At 36.7% G+C, this 18,022-nt stretch overlaps 1 protein-coding gene across 1 annotated transcript in view; it reads right to left on the minus strand.

Moving 5' to 3' along the window:
• Positions 1-8,666: 8,666 nt before the first annotated feature.
• LOC125237663 (CCAAT/enhancer-binding protein-like) overlaps positions 8,667-18,022 on the minus strand; it is a 32,340-nt gene continuing 22,984 nt past the window's right edge. The window contains exon 2 of the mRNA XM_048144797.1: positions 8,667-11,812. The gene's annotated coding sequence lies outside the window, so the exon portion shown is untranslated. The remainder of the gene's footprint in view (positions 11,813-18,022) is intronic.

Genomic DNA, 18,022 nt, shown 5'->3' on the forward strand with positions numbered 1-18,022 from the left:
CTTTCACAGAACCATGATTCAAGAACAAATATTTCCACCATACAAATAAATGCCCTTACCAGGATTCGAACCCAGGAGTCCCAGGACCATCGGGTTCAGGCAGGGTCACTAACCAACCAGAGCGATAACAATGATAGAAAACTATAATCACAAAACATTATCAACGTGCCCTTTATTGCGCCATGGACCGGAAAAGAAAAGGACAAATCGATTAAACTAGAGAAAAGTACACCACACGCACCCCGGATATCGTTGTAGTGTAGCCTTGTCCCTGTCTCTGTATTCAGCCTGTATTCTATTGTCTCTGAACAAACCAGTGTAAGAGGAACCTTTGAAACAAAAGCTATCGATGCTCGAAGATACCTTACCATGCTACTCCAGGAGACCGATTTTTGAATCTCGAACGCATGAATTCGCCGTTAGAAAGACTGTGGAAAACGACGTAATGCTATTATTGAAAAAGGACGGCTAGAAATGGTAAATCCAGTGGTAAAGATAAAGACCACTCGTTTTTGATCATATTAGTAGAATTTAAATCGCTTAGTGGAGATATCATTGAACGAATTTCACGAAATCGAATGGCTGAGATTCAAAAATCGGTTCCCAGAACCGGCAGTTCTGTTTTGTATTTCTGGTTGTTCTGCCGGCCTAACCGAAGTGGCAATGGCAATGGAAACGCAGTCTGGCTCTGTCACACCACTTCAGAAGAGCGATAGGGAGAGCTAGCTACGTTACGCTTAGGAAGCGTATGCGATTGCGCAGTGAGTTTTCTCCTTCTGGATGTTCTGGGGAGATGATCAAACGAGTAAATCCACAATGAAGATCTTGATTTTGAATAGAAAAGGATCCAAATGAGAACCTTTGCAAGATTTTGGAGAGAAGCTAAGTAAATGAAGCACTGTCTGTAACCATCCATTTAATATTAGCAAAAGAGGTATAAATTAGAGGATAAGGTTACTCAACAGATAGTTCAAAAAGAGCAGATGAAAGAACTCAAAAACATAAAGCTATTTAGGAGGTTATAACGTGTAACCGAAATATATCACTTGGTGATAGATCTACAGAAGGATATGATGTCATGATTCTCAAAAGTGAGGAAACTACAGAAGAAGATGATAGATCTACACAAGGGTCTGTACATTAACTGGTTATTATGAAGCGGTGAGCAAAATATCGGAATATTGATATAATTGAAGCAAGTGATAAACAGGCAAAGACAATGGGATGAGTTTTTTCCGCGGCTGAAGCACGCGATGTAACGATCGTCAGTTGATAACAATAGATATGGTTCCATCGATTCTGATGTATCCTTGGGAATGGCATACTGTTGTTATCCCTAGAAACCAAAGTTGATAGGTACGGAAAGTGTGTCTGGTAATCAGATTTGACTTGTTTAAATGATCAACGTTTAAATGTGTGAATTCCCGAAAGAACCCGTGAGAATGAGAGACACACTCCCGATAGACTGCATTCGTTTTCAAATTTTTGTTTTGCGTCTCAAATAAGCATCACACATGAAGCTGCTCTAGTTTTAGTGCCACTCTTAGCAATTAACGGGTTGTAAGAAAAGTAATATTGCAGTGACAGGTTGCTAGACCATCGCCCACACCACAATTGTACCCAAATCCCACTATCGACTTCTATGACACCTCACGGGCACCGGTTAAAAGTGGGTCGGAAAAATTTAAGGCCGTCACCACACGGGGTACTTACGTCAAGTGGTTTCAAATGTGACATTATCTATAGTTTATTTATTCAATTTTATTGAGCAAAATTCAAGTTAGCCAGTCGTCAAACAATAGTAACAATACAACAAATCATAATTTAACAATTTTCGCTTATTCGTCGCAATTCTTATCGACCAAGTTAGATTTGCGGCCGACGAAATCTAAATGTGTACTTAATACTTGAAAGGCGTGAGAAATAGGTGAAAATGTAACTTTGTGCATGTTTGCATATCCAAGGTGTTTGTGTTTGATGCAAGTGCGTGTAAGCAGTTTTTATAATGCATTCCTGAGTAAATACCTGTCTGAATATTGTACAAGTGAATTATTGAAGCGAGGAAAATAGGACGATGTAGCCTCTCTGGCAATTATTTTTAAAATTATAATGAATGAATTAGAGCTTCTGTTTACGAGATTAGCTGAGACATGTGCTGAGACATAGGTATACAATGTGTTTCAAAGATTTCTGTTTTTTACTGGCCAGCTGATAGTAAAGATGTCACGCAATATAGACGCCAAAGAGGATATTATAGAGAGTTACTGACGAAGTAAAATGTGTAATCACAGTGCATAGACTGTCATCTCTTGACACAGGCTTAAAACTTTTGAACCTCAATTTTGACAATTTGGCCCATATTGTTAGCTTGGTATGTGTGAAAATAGCTGAGCGTACCCCGAAGGTGTAAAGCCATTTAGGCCACCGTACCTTTTTCTGTATGGTACCGAGGAACGTTTTTTTCTTAGACTTTATCTGTCTATACGGAGTTATATATGTCTTTGATAAACGCCTACAATCACAGGTGTATGTAGCGCATTGCTGACCCTAAAAAATCTGCAGACTCTTTCCTCCTTCAAGAAAACGTCGACATAATATCATCACCTATCATTAAATTATCGCGTGTTGTACACATTTTTAACCGACTTCAAAAAAGGAGGAGGTTCTCAATTCGACTGAATGTTTTTTTTTTTTTTTTTTTTTTTTTTTTTTTTTGTATGTATGTTACTCGATATCTCCGAGAATCGTGGACCGATTTTCAAAATTTTTTTTTGATTGAACGGGTATAACCCCGAGATGGTCCCATTGGCACCAAGTCGGGGTCTGATGATGGGATCTTGGAGAAATCGAGGGAACTCTTCAAATGTTATAGGCACATGTAATGTTCTTAGTGTATTTTTCAAAGGTACACCAGTATTTACGCCTGATGGTAATAATTTTATGTGGCTGAGCTGATGATGGAAGGTCAACTCCTCAACGGTTAGGAGTTAAAGGATAATTCTTTCACTACTGTACATATATTCGGACTGATACATATAATATCACTAGGAACCACTAAAAATCAACAAATAAATTAACTTTTTAACAAAAAATAAAACCGCCTTCAAAAAAAGCGTGTTACAAAACACGGAGAAACTAAAAAGCCAAAAATAATAAACCTTCGAATTCAGATTTCTTATCGGATTGCAATAATCTAAACATCCAAATTATAAACAAATCAATTATTTTTGGAGTCGGGGCCAGCCTGCGTATGGTTGGGTGGGGCAAACAGGAAATAGCAAGGCGACGAACAGGTCTGGAACCGACTACAAAAATAATTGATTTGTTTATAATTTGGATGTTTAGATTATTGCAATCCGATAAGAAATCTGAATTCGAAGGTTTATTATTTTTGGCTTTTTAGTTTCTCCGTGTTTTGTAACACGCTTTTTTTGAAGGCGGTTTTATTTTTTGTTAAAAAGTTAATTAAGTCACTGGTCAAACGCAATAAAGTAACATTGCCTTTGCCAGAAAACGTCGACATAATATCATCATCTATCATTAAATTCTCGCGTTTTGTACACATTTTTAAGTCACTGGTCAAACGCAATAAAGTAACATTGCCTTTGCCAGATGCCAGCAGCATCTGAAAATATGTAAAATAACGTTATTTTACCGGCCCATGACTGACTTCAATCATTGCTGTAAAAAATTAATAATCATTTAAAAAAAATCCAACGTTTCGGCCAGGCAGGCAATTATGGTCCCGCGATAAATGATAAAACATAAGGCCGTCCCTATCGCACTATTAGTAAGTGCGATAGGGACGGCCCGATGTTTTATCATTTATCGCGGGACCATGATTGCCCAGCAGGTTGCACTAGCCGTGGTCGCGGAAGACTGATGTGCCAGCAAAGTGACTTTCAGGATGTAGGTTGTATAGTCAACCAATTGGAACCCTAGGCCACTCTACAACCATGTCAAAATGACAAGGAGTAAGAGATTTCTAACAATCTGATTTATAACGCCACTATGACATAGTTCTACAGTGGCCTAGGGTTTCAATTATCAAAGACATACGTAACTCCGTATAGACGGATAAGGTCTAAGAAAAAAACGTACCTCAAAGCCATAGAGAAAAAGGTACGGTGGCCTAGATGGCGCTACACCTTTGGGGAACGCTCGTCTAAATGGCGCCAATATTAATATTTGACATTTTAACACATATCAAGCTAACAATATGGGCCTAGTTGTCAAAACTGAGGTTCAAAAGTTTAAAGCTTGTGTCGCGAGATGGCAGTCTATGCACTGTGATTACACATTTTACTTTGACAGTAACTCTCTATAATACAATACTCGATCCTCTTTGCTATTATTCTTTGATCAAATTTTTTCTATCTGTATTGCCGTCCTGTCTAGTTTATTTTTTTTTTTCAATAAAGAAAACCTGTCACTGCAATGTCATAATTTGGATTTCTTTCAACCCCTTTTTGCCAAGAGTGGCACTGAAACTTAGTAAATCATGTGCTCTGCCTACCTCTTTATGGGATACAGGCGTGATATATGTATGTATGTAATAAAGAAAATAAATCCAAAGCTAATTTGCATGATGCGTCGAAGAGTTAGATAACTGCGAAAGCTTACAATCAATCCATAAATAAATGTCAGTCAAGGTAGTCAGGGAGACAATGTGGCTATTCCTGGCCGGCGGCGGTGCCAGCGAGCGTTGGGCCAATGTTGGGCTGACACGTCTGGGTGAAATGTGGTCATCCCTCTCAGGTCAGTAAGGGCTGATTCAGACATTCCAACTCGTATGGGAAATTGCAATATTTTACGGTCATCATCCTCCTTGCGTTATCCCGGCATTTGCCACGGCTCATGGGAGCCTGGGGTCCGCTTTGACAACTAATCCCAAGATTTGGCGTAGGCACTAGTTTTTACGAAAGCGACTGCCATCTGACCTTCCAACCCGAAGGGTAAACTAGACCTTATTGGAATTAGTCCGGTTTCCTCACGATGTTTTCCTTCACCGAAAAGCGACTGGCAAATACCAAATGACATTTCGCATATAAATTCCGAAAAACTCTGGGAGATTCGACCGATTCGCGCGGCCCGGCTCATACAAAAGTGTAAATTTTTTTGCGAAAAAAAAATTTTCTTCTACTTTTTCCTGATGAGAATACGATACTGAATACGGATCACCACCATTTTTGTTACACCCTGTATACTATAGGACGACCGGTCTGGCATAGCGTGTAGTGACCCTGCCTGCTGCGCCGCGGTCCCGAGTTCGAATCCCGGTAAGGGCATTTATTTGTGTGATGAGCACAGAAATTTGTTCCTGAGTCATAGATGTTTTCTATGTATGTAAGTATTTGTATATTATATATATCGTTGTCTGAGTACCTGCGACACAAGCCTTCTTGAGCTTACCGTGGGACTCGGTCAATCTGTGTAAGAACGTCCTATAATATTTATATTTATTTTTTTACTTTTTTTTTCACTGATTTTTTTTATACTACGTCGGTGACAAACAAGCGTACGGCCCGCCTGATGGAAAGCGGTCACCGTAACCTATGGACGCCTTCAACTCAAAGAGTGTCACATGCGCGTTGCCACCCCATTAGAAACTTTTACATTCCCTTTTGCTGTGTTAAATACACAGTAAAAAGGAGTGTACAAGTTCCAAGGAGGGTTCGGGTTGCCGACGACTCAAAGGACAATAGACGGAATAAGTCAGTTCGGCAAGTCCTCCCATCATCAGCACACCGCACCCTCATTGAGCTCTGGCAGCCTTACTCACCAGCAGGAACACAACACTACACACCTACACATTTTTCTCACTGCTTTTAACCATCAAAGCACCCTTAATGATATAGGCAGCAAACGAGCAGACGATCCGCCTGGCGGGAAGCAGTCATTGCCGCCCATGGACATAAGCAACATCAGGGCAGCCACTTCTACGATGCCGACCTTTGAGAACCCTAAATACCTACCTGCTTCTTTAAGAACCACTTATTGTAACGGCCCAGCCACGACATTGGTCTAACTAACGGCTCAGCCACGACATTGGTCTAAGCGCGACAGCGGTGAGCGGCGGCCATACATTGGAGCGAGACACAGCGATGGGACTTTTCATTCGCACGTATGGCTGCCGCTCACCGCTGTCGCGCTTAGACCAATGTCGTGGCTGGGCCGTAAGCGCGACAGCGGTGAGCGAATACGTGCGAATGAAAAGTCCCATCGCTGTGTCTCGCTCCAATGTATGGACGCCGCTCACCGCTGCCGCGCTTAGACCAATGTCGTGGCCGGGCCGTAACTGCTGAAAACAGACTAAAGTAATGCAAGTTCCCAAATATTTGTTCAAACATTGGCACCGGATATGTGTCTGCGGTCACCAGATCAAGACTCATCGTGCAGTTATGTGCAGCGGGTAAATTTAGACGCACTATACGAGTATCAAGAATACTTAGTATCTAACTTTTATTTATAGGTTATGTGAGGTAAGTAGGTCATAGGCACAGTATAATAAAGAGTACTATACATATCGTACGGTGCCCCTTGCTGCAGGATTTTGAGAAATTACACATAATTCAATAATTACTTAAATTGATAAAACATCAGGCCGTCCATATCGAACTTACAAACTATCGAGCTTACAAATAGTGCGATAGGGACGGCTTGATGTTTTTATGATTTATTTTGGCGTAGAAACTCTCGGTCCATGGGGTCCCAGCGCGAACAAGTTGTTCACAGAAATCGCGAAGCGTCTGGTTGAGGTAACTGGTGACCGAAGAACTGGTAATCGAAGAGCTGGCGACTTCCTCGCACAACGTATCAGCATTGCGATACAGCGAGGAAATGTCGCCAGTATCCTTGGTACAATGCCTCAAGGGCCTTTTTAGACATTAGCTAGCTTTTAAGTTTAGTCTTAGTTTCTTATATAATTATGTAAATATGTTCATGTAAATAGCTTAACTTTCTTTCATACCCCGTGACAATGTATAAGTTTCAGGTCATTCGGATTTTCTACATACGAGTACAATGTGTTTTCATTGATTTCCGTTAACTTTAAAAAAAAGTGATATCAACGTCATTTCGCTCACTTAAAAAAAGGTACCTTCTAACACTTCTGGTGTTTCGGGTGTCCATGGGCGGCAGTGACCGCTTACCATCAGGCGACCTGTCTGCTCGTTTGCCTCCTATCCCATAAAAAAACGAAGAACTTTTTTTTCCGGATGTAGCTTAAAGTGATATACCGGCTTGTTTCTGATAATTAACCTAACAACGTTTCGAATTTGACCGAAAACAATAAAACACTTCTATTGTATGAGTAGGAATAAACTTACAAATAAGTCAAATATTGAATACCAAACGCTTCTAAAAACATTGAACCGTTTTAACTTTTGTAAACATTATGTCAATTGGTCAAATATAGTAGACGTATCTGCTATAAAATTAAAACATGGGTGGTCCATGTGATTTCGATAATATGTTCTATCAGTAGGCCTAGCACATGATGGCCGCGAGAGTATGTCGCCGCGAGATAAATGACACGTCTGCTTCTAACTCTATTAATGACATAAGGACGGGTAGTCTATCTCGCGTCGACATACTCTCGCGGCAATCCTGTGCTAACCCTGCTGGCAGGCAAGCATGGTCGTGCGATAAATGATAAAATTTATAAAACATCAAGCCGTCCTTATCGAACTTACAAATAGTGCGATAGGGACGGCCTGATGTTTTTATCATTTATCGCGGGACCATACTTGCCTGCCAGAAGTGCATGTATTTAAGTTGTTTATTCGCTTTATTTTATTTATTTTTCAACTTCCATAATTGTTTGATATTTATATTTACGTTTTCCCTTATTTTCACTTACCAAAGGTGGCCCAGGAGGAAGATAGATTTTTAAATTTGTTTTTAGGGCCCCCCACATCTAGCGTCTCACGAGCGTACCGTCGGGCCAACTGTATGGAAAAAGACGCTGCGTCGGGCTTTGCCAAACAGTTGGCGCGACGCTACGCTCGCGAAACGCTAGATGTAGGGGGGCCTTAGCATGCAGAAACGTCTGCGAGCGATATGACATATTTTTAAATTAAAGGGAAAATTCATAACTCCGGCAGGACTCGAACCTGCGACCTCTGGTCGGAGGTGACAATTTTTTCCATTTTTCCTTTAATTTAAATATGTGTAAGATAGATTTTTATTGATAATTTCGCCTACGGTAGTTTCATTCTTATACTTCATTATTTTATAGTATATTTGTTGTAATATATTCTGTTGAATTATTTGGGCATAGGCACATCATAATAAAGAGTACTATCGTACAGTATGGCCACTCCCGCTCCCCGCTGAAAGTGCCGTCCACGTCCTCTCGGTTACATCACAGAACCGCCTGTCAAAAACGCGAACAGTCGACCTGTCATATTTCACTCATACAAGCATACTACGCGTTCACCTACACGAGCTTAGACTGTGTGCTAGGAACCCGCCTCTTTCATATATTTGATCGCCAGTGTCCGAGGTGTGGCATAGGTATAACTGACATAGTTATTGAGTCCTCCATCACTTTTAAATATAAAAGACTTTTTTCTTTCTTTTATTTCATCGGGCAATTATTAGGAGAGAGACATTAATTACATCAGTTACCCTTCTCCGTAAAGGGTTGAAAATAAATACAACAATTTATATTAAATAGGTATATATTAAATTTAATTGCACCTATAACATCGAGGGGCGTTCACCCTTACACTAACATTATTGTCAGACATATTCAAGGCCTCTTACATTCATTTTGACAGGAATTTGTAAAGTAACAGACTACAAGAGTATCAAACTGTAAAATTATTGATAAGGGTTAGACTATCAAAGTATTCTACAGATTTCTCAGGCATAGGTGTTTGGACGCCATTTACAAAATACTTTGACTGTTGTTAACCCTATTGATACAAACAAATAATTGTACTAACAATAACAAGAATGAGCAACATAACATAAATAGTCGTCCAATAAATAAATATTATACTCTTTCTTTGAACAATACTTTTAATGGAATAATGTACAATTGATTTTACACGATCGTGTACAGAAGAGTCACTTCATACGAATTTGTAATAACAAATGCTTTAAGAGTTGCTAGGGCTGTCACTCAACCAATTGTTAATAAATTATGAAAAATTAATTAAATATCAGCAATCAACATTACGAAAATTTTAATGATTAAATTAATTCCTTTGTGTATTTTTAAGTACATAGTTTGACACCCAGGTAGAGAATAAAAGTCTTTGGCTCAGAACAAGAAAGGTTTGATCTCGCATTTCTTAGCACCATCTGGACGACGTAGATAAAACAAATGATTCATAAATTATTTAAAAATAAATCAACAATATTTAATAAAATAAACAAAAGTTTTCAAACTGAATCATCACAATGTTATCTTTATATATTTTTAGATGTTTTTGTTTTTTATAAATATTTTAAAGAAAACATTGTGATGCTTCAGTTTGGACGAGCCTTTAGGCATAAGTAGTAGACATTTTAGAACACATTTCAAGACCTCTAAAGCTTTCAAAATCACACCACCAAAACAGTTATATATGGTATATGAAATACATTCGAATATTTCAAAATTCATATAAAATCCGTACAAGAATACTTGTCAGAAAGATATGTAATAGTAGTCAAAATATATGTTTCTTGAATGTACGTATATGTATGTAGGTAAAAGCAGGACGGAACATATCGACTACATAATGACTACACACCAAATTATTTATAAAAATCTATAAATATACGAGGTATTTTTTTCGGGTAACTTCTGTACTGGAAATATCATAAGTAGAAAATAGTAATAATCGGTTATTTTTACAATATTGAATATCATATTTATTGGTGTGTAGCCATCCCCATTTTATTTTAATCGTAGGATTTGTTATGGTAACTATGTGTTTCGAGACCCGTTTTTACTATGAGTGCCAACCCTGAGTCGAACAGTTAAAATACCATTTCGCCACTTAAGTTGGCAGTCAAAGTATATCTTTTACAATTATAATATTCTTTTAAGCAGCTTATAATGTTACTAGAGTTACTTCATACTCAATTAAGTAGCTTAGAAAATTTACATCGTTTTTTTTTTAATATAAATTACACCTTGTACTTTCCCTCGGCAGTATGTAGAACAATGATTTTATCATAATTAATTTAAACCTTACTTTAAACTTAAACATACATAAAATCTAACAAAAATAAGAATTAATAAAGGTACTTTTTAGGAATAAAAATTTTAGAACTCAACAAAATAGTTAAAATAGCCCTTTGCTAACCCTACGCTTAGCGTTAACTATAAAATTCCTATTATTTACATATATCGATTAATTATTAAACGAAAATAAAGTTTTGTTTTACAATAAAAGAAGAACAAACCTAGGCGTATCAAGTCAGAGTAAAAAGTTAGAAATTTGGAGAAGCTAAGAAACAATTCAGAAAAAAGAATTTTACATCTATATATTTTTCAAGATTATTTACAACCAAATTTACATGTTACGCAGATAGGGTAGGCCAAGGCGAATCGGATCACAGGTAAAATTGGATTACGATAAAAATATTGTAAATATCAAGATATTTTTTTCCTCTCAATCTCACTCGACTTGGTCAACCCTACTTTATTATATTACAAACTACATTGCGTCTCAATGTATCAATACAGTTAAAAAATATTCATTCCGTCCATAAAAAGGTAAAAATCAGTCACACATCCCATGTTTTGTGGCTTTCCGATCCTTATTTTTAAAATCGTGGAAGTCTAGCGACATCTATGAATGGGATTTAAAATTAATGCAGCAACTTTTTTAATCCCAATCTGTCATATCTTTGCAAATGTTAAAATGTATTATCTACAGCAGCCTTTACGTCGTAAATCAGTACGTATTGTTATGTCCATAGAGTACATTTTCGAGACACATGGCAGTGATAGTGTGAGCTAGCGGTTGTAGCCGCCATTTTTGAGATCACTTCTTTGCGGCCAGAACTCGCTTATGAGTCGATAGCTTGTGAATTGGCTTTATGCAAAAAATATAAAGCTATGTCCACATCAATGCTTTTATACTCGTCTATCTTAAAAGTGAGGCTTAAAAGCTTTGCACTAAAGTTGTTTTACTTGGCTTTGAGAGTATTATGCCTTTTGAAGATGAAAGTAATATTGTGGACATAGCTTAACGTATAAAAAGTAGCAATTTTAGAAACTATCCATAGTTTAACTCTTATGCGTGGCGCACTATATGAGGTTTATCTTGCTTCGAAAATTAAACAGTAATATGTAGCTATAAGCTAACCTGCATATAACACCTCACGCTTTTATGAGTACTATCTTCACAATTCAACATAATCGGTGCTTTTTAAATGGCAAAAGCCTTAAAAAAGTCAGTCTTAGTCTTAGTCACACCCTAGACCAAGGCTCACTCTTCGATTTAATAAAAGCACCAACACATTAGGCTAAAGACTACGCAACATTTTTAGTTTTAACGTCTGAATCGACACTTTTTAGGACTCAGCAAAACCTCGTCCTGAAAATACTTTATCAAACAACTTTTCTTATTTTAATTTCACGGCAATATTGCACTAAGGTCTGAACATTTTTTTAGATTTAAATACCTGTATTTAATTTACTTCTGCGTAGTCTATCGCCCTAAGCCTTCACAGCGTCGACTGCGGATGGACTTAAAATTAAACTATCCGTGTACAATAAACAATAAAAATCACATGATAATTTCGCTAACTACTCTTAACGTAGGTCACTTTAAAGAGTTAATGCACGATATCACACCATCTCGATCTGTAACAAAAGAAAAACAAAAATTAAAAAATATGGCAACACATGAAAATCTCAAGGAGGCTTCACGAAATATAACTACACAGATATTTTATCATAATTATAACAATTCACTTTCACAAAGTCATCTTCCAAATACATGCATATAAAAAAACGATATACAATCAACATCAACATCTATCTAGGAGCTATGATGCCACAACATGTAAAGGTTTCCCCTTTACTTTCTTTCTTGTCTGTGAGATTTTGCAATGAAAATTTTGCGTCTTCTTTAGAAATCCGTCACACAAGTGCACTAGCTTTGACAGTATAAAGTGTGTCACATTTTCATAGAAATTTGATATTTATGATGACATTATCAGTTATTGTCTATTGGAAATGTCAGCCAAGACTTCTAGACATCCGGTAAGCTGGGAACGAACGTTAAGGTCTTGTCGGTGAGTGTTTGAAGTTGAATAGCTACCGCGGCGCTTAGTTAATATAAATTAGGGCGCGGTATTACGCTCTGCAGCTGAATAAGGACTCAAGAAACGATATACTACGAAAGCTTGACTATATTCTCAAGAGCAGACTTCAAGCATACATAAATCATGAAAACATGTCTCTTTTTTATCGCAAATTGTTACCCTGACTGTATCAAAGTAGTATTTATTTTGAATATACAATTTCTAGTCATGTTCCCAAAGGATCCAACGATCAGACTGAACGTAGTACGCAATTGAGGTAAAAGTTAAAAGCTTTTTCTAAATCCTGGTTTTATGTCCTCTACAGGGTTAGCACATGATTGCCGCGAGAGTATGTCGCCGCGAGAAAGACTACCCATCCTTGTGTCATTAATACAGTTAGAAGAAGACGTGTCATCTATCTCGCGGCGACATACTCTCGCGTCAATCATGTGCTAGGCCTACTGAAAGTCATTAAAAGTCTGACACACTTTGCTGACCATAATCCCATTCGCTAACCTATACCCATCTAAACTGGTCCACCAATGCGGTAACCGATCATCAGTCGTTCTCCACCAGTTCCCAATCAGGCCATTCTCAAAATCCGCTCACCAAAATCTCTGCAACTGTGCCGCTTACATAACCACGGAAGCGAGGCGACCGACTTTCACACCTTATGCAACTCCAAAACTTATGCAAGACCCAAAGACCCAATGTCCCACTGAGTTACATAACTAAACTTGACTGATAGAAAGTGGCGCGCGGGAAATGTCAATAATGACCGCTGACACACATTTTGATGATTATGATGCTGTTGCAGAAATAAAAGAACGGGGGTCACGCGGAAATCGGATTATGACTTCCACGTTTTTGCACGGCTTAGTAAATTTATTTGATAGTGAGTAAATCGTCTAAAAGTAATTATTTGCAATAAGTATGTACATTGCACACTAATTTATTAAATGTCGAGATACCAACTAACTATGCTAAGATTTAAACTGAAAGAATTCTACAAAACCATAAATCGCTCAAAAACACAAAATTTACTCAGGTTCGGTCCAGCCCGGAAGTATAGTCATAATTTCGGTCAAATACTATTCCGTATATAACATCTGGGCCACTATAAAGGTAGAATCACAATGTTCCAATTCCTTTTCCTTATTGATTGTCATTTTGAGGAAATTGGAAACCTCACAAAACTGAAAATCTTTAAAAGTACCATAAAATTGGTTACATTAAATAGATGTTTAAAGCTATATTTTAATCTTCTAGCGCAAAATGTATATCGCCGCCTAGGACCCATATTACTAGCTTTGTTTATTTTGGGACTATTTGGGGTTGATTTGTGTAAGGTGTCCCCCAATATTTATTTTTTCAAACTTGCATACAAAAGTTATACCTAAGAAATTTGCGTACAATCTTTCTCCAACCTTACAGCAATAAACACTTCAATAAATATTTGTAACAACACCACAATTAGTAAAAATTGTAATAACAATACATTGGAAAGTATTCCTCTTGTCATATCAGGTACTCCCGGAAGCTGGCATGTATCTATACCGCGTTGGAGTTCATTAACCCCGAATTGCACTACAGATGACGTTAATGTAGCGTATTTGGAACTAGTGAGAAGTATCTTTAAGGTTCTAGCAGATTTGATACTTTTATTAGGACTAAAGAATATTTGGAAATTAGTGTGTTGATTTTGTGACTTTTACAATAAAGTTAGTAATGGCATTTAGGTCGTAGCTGTAGCACATTATTTTTTATCGAGCATAAACTTCTGAAAATCATGCTATGAAGCTTAGAAAAAATAAGTCGGCAGCTTGGACTAGCGACGCAGTAATCGTGTTCACGTCCCATCTAAGAAAATATAGCTTACGAGTTTAACATCAAGGGTTTTTTTTTTAATCGAATCGGACCGATAATCGATCTGTGATGCTAAGAATTTTTATTTATCCTGTAGATATTGTATATATTTTGGCATCTTCAAACACACCTGTTTTTTCTCTTTACAGTATAATAAAATGCATGTGATATAAGAGTTGTAAAGGTAAGAGTGTAAAGGTGAGAGTTGTAAGTTAGTAAAGGTATGCAGTTTGGGATTGAAAAAGTTATGAGATCTTTTAGATCGATATTAAAATAATCAATATGGCAGTTTGTGACTCGAAACTATTCTCTTTACTAGCAACCGTGACATTCATCAATTTCATGAATTTAAAATGAAATTAATAACGTCAGACCGTCAGAAAAAACAAAAGAACTGCAATATTAATTCATAAGTGACGCTGCATCACAAACAAAAATTACAAACTTTTTTTTTTTCAATAAAAATACCTATTCCGCCAACGTTCTATTCTCTCTATCAACCAGTCCATTTCGTCGCGCGCTTTCTTTCATCGTCTAAGCTTATCGTGCGGCGCTATCAGAGTGCATCTGATGCGAGTGCAATGCCCGGTTTCGGGGGTCAACGAACGCGTTGTGTGATTTTTTTTTCGATGCGCGTACAGAGTGCGCGAGTTCTATGACCTTGGAGTGCGTGAGAGTTATTAGTTTTTTTTTTGTAGTCGGTTGTTATATTACATGTTTTTTTAAGTAGCAGGTGCAGCGTTGATGCAAGTTATATCAAAGAAAATTATGTTTGATTTGATTTAAACTAAAAATATATAATAAAATCAATCGCCCTATTTTCTACAACACGATCTGAATATTATATAGGCATTTTGCCATGTTATTATATTTTTTAGAGTTTAATCCCTGGACGAAAATAATAACGAAAGGAAATTAACTTCATACATTAAAAAGTGTATTTTACCTATAGGTACTGTAGTTACTCCTGTTCATTTTTACAAACGTAGTTATGGTTAAGCTTTCAGATATTTCGTAGAAGTTTGTAAAAAATGTGTTTACCAATAAATCAATCAATCAATCAAGTCTACATTTTAACACGACTTAAATATACTGCGTAATTCTAACAAAAGTTGAACAACAGGTCTAAATGCGTACGCGCACCATAATGTCAATGCATCCACGAGTCATGAATAAACGGAGGAGGTAGTGACGTAACCGATATCAAGGGCGGCTCACTCCGCGATTCTATCGCCGCGGTACAAGTACATGCTGGCGGCCGCGAGTTCGCGGCCTACTCAGGGGTGGCGCGCGTAACGCATGTTCGCACTTTCTATTGTTACTTTACGTCGTGAGTTTTTTATAAGGTTTATATGCGATGTCCGGTGTGGATGACTAATAACACTGGTTAACAATGGTTTTGCCCATGAATGCTGAAATACAAAAATAGACAGTACTTGGTAAATACTAATCATCAATTATAATATTACTAGTGTTTTAGCTCGAGTTATCGAGCTATGCAAGTTTAATCTTGTATTGCGTTCGCCGCACTCTCGCAAGTTCCGACTTGTTCGTTATTATAGCACGACTTTACTAGATTTAATACATCATAAAGAACGTTAAGAGGATACGGTAGCGAAAATGCTAAAATGGAAAGGAGCCCCCCTTTTAACTTGGGAATTTTAGATAAATATACAAATGTTATTAACTAGATTTATCGAAAAAAAATTGTCCATTAAGAACAACTCAGTCAAAAGATATTTCAAAAAAATCTTTAAAATCGAGGTTCCGCTCTCGACTCTTTCCTCCTTCAAAACTTAATCAATCGGAACGAAATTTGAGAATCTGAATAACAATGAAATAATCTATGTCGGACCGTTTAGCTTTTTTGGTTAATTGTTACCAATCTTGAGTATCACACCTTTTTTTGGTCCACAATGAAAAAGGCCGTTTTTGGAAATTTTTGATTGGCTCTAGAGTCTTTAAAAAGCAGAATATCAAAAAAAATCAAAACGGTCCGACACAGATAAAAATATTAACAATCTGTGTTGAAAAAATCATTGCTCTATCTTCAAAAACCAGGGAGGAAATAGTCGAGAGCGTTTGTATGGAGAATTGACCCCTACCGTATCGTCTTAAGATTGCGCTGGCGTTCGCTATCAAACACCGTGAAAATACAATTAGTGTATGACGTGGTAATAGCACTGTAACATACAGCAACATCTTAAGTGTATCAAACAAATGTTTTTAGTTTTTATTGTGAAGTTTGAACTAAAACTTTGTGAATTTATATTTTTGATATGCCTCGTTCCTGTGAAAGTAATCCTAATAATTTTTATAACGCGTGTGGTAAATTCACTACAAAAATACGAGCAAAAACAATAAAATGTTATCTTAAGTCAAAGATTTTTATTTGATTCCACAAAAAACGCGAGCTAACTCGACCTTAAAACTTACATCAAAATGTATGTTTAGAGGTATTCTTTCGCAATTAGCACAATTCATTTCATGGATTAACAAAACCTTAAAATTTGTTAACCAGTGTAATGCTTAGTTAAATAGACATCATGAATAAAATAGGACACTCTTACACAGATTTACTATAGATTAAGTCCCACGGAAAAGTTCAATAAGGCTTGTGATATTGGGACTTAAACAAAAATATACATATAAATACTGTGTATATAACTAGAAAGTACCCACGACTGGAATATAATAATAGTATAACATTTTATCTGAGCATTCATTCGTTTTTTAATCCATAGGCAACCCTAGCGTCCGACGCTGAACACGTGCGGCTCGTTTCTTTGTTAGAATTTTGTAGGCATTTAAAAGGCGGCATTTATGAACATCAAAGCAGTGGGCCTTCTGTACTTGTACTATTATATATTCTGTGCCGATATGACGAAATGTCGATATGTTGTTTTCATGAATGAAAATGTGTGTCAAAAGATACTGTTGTATTTTTGTTCCTTCACAGTGGTTATTGTTTACAAGATGTTATCTTATATAAAGGAATGGTAAGCAATGAACAATGAAAGCTTTAATAACTATAAATTGATGAAAGATTTTTTAATTATATAACTGTGTATCAAAGAGGATCGAGTATTACAGAGAGTTACTGTCAAAGTAAAATGTGTAATCACAGTGCATAGACTGCCATCTCTTGACACAGGCTTAAAACTTTTGAACCTCAGTTTTGACAATTTGACCCATATTCTTAGCTTGATATGTTTTAAAATGTCAAATATTAATAATAGCGCCATCTAGCTGAGCGTACCCCAAAGGGTGTAATGCCATCTAGGCCACCGTACCTTTTTGGGTATGGTACTGAGGTACGATTTTTTTCTTAGACTTTATCTGTCTATACGGAGTTATATATGTCTTTGCTGTGTATATAGGTAATATCCGTTGTGTAGTTCCGACGATTTAGGTCAATAAATAAAATAAAAATAACTCGTATAAATTAGGTATGTGTTTATTAATATTGTATGTAAGTAAACATATCACAAGCCTTCAAGAGTTTACCGTGAGTTTATCTGTGTCAGAAACAGAATATTTGGTTAATTTATATAATGAAAAACAATTAAAATATGTATTTTGTAATCGTAACAATCTATTAATAATCATGTAGGTACATAGCTAGTTGTTATCATGATGTAATAGATACAAACGCAAATTTATTTTAGACGTGCTAAAAATAAACACTAAGCTATATATAGAATATGATATGAACTTTAGCCAAAACGGTATTACCCTTATCGGTTTAGTCATATTTGCTGATTTTCTATTGGTTCTTTTTATCTGTCACCTTTCCTACATTCATAGGGAGATAAGATATTATTTTATTTTGTGCGTACTATTACAGGGTGGCCCAAAAATACGTTGACAAACGTTTGTATAATTATTTTTCTGTCCTTAT

The sequence above is a fragment of the Leguminivora glycinivorella genome, chromosome 22 (genome assembly GCF_023078275.1).
Source record: "Leguminivora glycinivorella isolate SPB_JAAS2020 chromosome 22, LegGlyc_1.1, whole genome shotgun sequence".
Taxonomy (NCBI): domain Eukaryota; kingdom Metazoa; phylum Arthropoda; class Insecta; order Lepidoptera; family Tortricidae; genus Leguminivora; species Leguminivora glycinivorella.